This window comes from Papio anubis, chromosome 3 (assembly GCF_008728515.1).
Source record: "Papio anubis isolate 15944 chromosome 3, Panubis1.0, whole genome shotgun sequence".
Taxonomy (NCBI): Eukaryota; Metazoa; Chordata; class Mammalia; order Primates; family Cercopithecidae; genus Papio; species Papio anubis.
Genome location: NC_044978.1, coordinates 54,269,115 through 54,271,313, shown reverse-complemented (window position 1 = coordinate 54,271,313; position 2,199 = coordinate 54,269,115). Strand labels below are relative to the sequence as shown.

The 2,199-nt window shown below is 41.2% G+C and overlaps 1 pseudogene; it reads left to right on the top strand.

Moving 5' to 3' along the window:
- The first annotated feature begins 326 nt into the window (after window positions 1-326).
- Window positions 327-1,791, top strand: LOC101022554 (annotated as a pseudogene).
- The last annotated feature ends 408 nt before the right edge of the window (window positions 1,792-2,199 follow it).

The following is a 2,199-nucleotide window of genomic DNA, read 5'->3' as shown; positions in this document are numbered from 1 at the left end:
ACATAAAATCATCTCTTTATGTTGAGTCATTCTCAATTTATTGGATACACAATGTACCCTTGCAGTATTGAACACAGACAACTTACATTTAATTTGATTTAAAGAAGAGAATTGCATTCCATACTCATTAAGTCATCCTGCAGGTCTTTGAAGAAGTACTAAATTTTGAAGTGCATAACTAGTGAGGCAGTTTTAATTCTAACCAAGCATGGCATGAAATAAACATGCAAATGGCAAACAGAAAGCTGTTAATTTGTATGAGAAGTTAAAGTTAAAAAAAAACAAGTTGATAGTTTTTTTTCACAACGGGTTCGCCGCCAGAACACAGGTGTCATGAAAACTACCCCTAAAAGCCAAAATAGGAAAGGAAAATATTAGTATCAACATTGTCGTCATTGAACACGTACATTCAGTCAGGTCCACCACTACTGGCCATGTGATCTACAAATGTAGTGGCATCGACAAAAGAACCATTGAAAAATTTGAGAAGGAGGCTGCTGAGATGGGAAAGGGCTCGTTCAAGTATGCCTGGGTCTTGGGTTAACTGAAAGCTGAGCATGAGCATGGTATCACCATTGATATCTCCTTGTAGAAATCTGAGACCAGCAAGTACTATGTGGCTATCATTGATGCCCCAGGACACAGAGACTTCATCAAAAACATGATTACAGGGACATCTCAGGCTGACCGTAATGTTCTGAATGTTGCTGCTGGTGTTGGTGAATTTGAAGCTGGTAACTTCAAAAATGGTCAGACCCGAGAGCATGCCCTTCTGGGTTACACAGTGGGTGTGAAACAGCGAATCAATTATGTTAAAAAAATGGATTCCACTGAGCCACCGTACAGCCAGAAGTGATATGAGGAAATCATTAAGGAAGTCAGCACTTATATTAAGAAATTGGCTACAACCCCGACACAGTAGCATTTGTGCCAATTTCTGGTTGGAATGGTGACAACATGCTGGAGCCAAATGCTAACATGCCTTGGTTCAAGACATGGAAAGTCACCTGAAACGATGGCAATAGCAGTGGAAACACGCTGCTTGAGGCTCTGGACTGCATCCAACCACCAACTCGTCCAACTGACAAGCCCTTGCACCTGCCTCTTCAGGATGCCTACAAAATTGGTGGTATTGGTATTGTTCTTATAGGCCAACTGGAGACTGATGTTCTCAAACCTAGTATGGTGGCCACCTTTGCTCCAGTATACATTACAACTGAAGCAAAATCTGTTGAAATGCATCATGAAGCTTTAAGTGAAGCTCTTCCTGGGGACATTATGGGCTACAATGTCAAGAATGTGTCTGTTAAGGAAGTTCATCATGGCAACATCGCTGGTGACAGCAAAAATGACCCACCAATGGAAGCAGCTGGCTTCACTCCTCAAGTGATTATCCTGAACCATCCAGGCCAAATCAGTGCTGGCTATGCCCCTGTGCTGGATTGCCAGACGGCTCACATTGCATGCAAGTTTGCTGAGCTGAAGGAAAAGATTGATCACCGTTCTGGTAAAAAACTGGAAGATGGCCCTAAATTATTGAGTTCTGGTGATGCTGCCATCATTGATATGGTTCCTGGCAAGCCCATGTGTGTTGAGAGCTTCTCATACTATCCACCTCTGCGTCACTTTGCTGTCCGTGATATGAGACAGACGATTGTCCTGGATGTCATCAAAGGAGTGGACAAGAAGGCTGCCGGAGCTGGCAAGGCCACCAAGTCTGCTCAGAAAGCTCAGAAGGCCAAATGAATATTATCCCTAATACCTACCACCTGGTCTTAATCAGCAGTGGAAGAATGGTGTCAGAAGTGTTTGTTTCAACTGGCCACTTAAGTAAAAGACTGGTTAATGATAACAATGTATCGTAAAAACCTTCAGACAGAAAGGAGAATGTTTTGTGGACCACTTTGGTTTTCTTTCTTGTATGTGGCAGTTTTAAATTATTAGTTTTTTAAATTAGTACTTTTTAATGGAAACAACTTGACCAAAACTTTGTCACAGAATTTTGAGACACATTAAGAAAGTTTAATGAGCAAAACAAATAAACAAACAAACAAACAAAACCAAGATGATAAAAGCAGTTAGTTTGTGCTACTACAGAATGGAATCCACAATTCACATCCTGGGGGAGTGACAAACCAGTCATTTAATGCTGTGTCAACACATGTATCTTGTCTTTCATTAGTAAACTCTCCTGCTGTT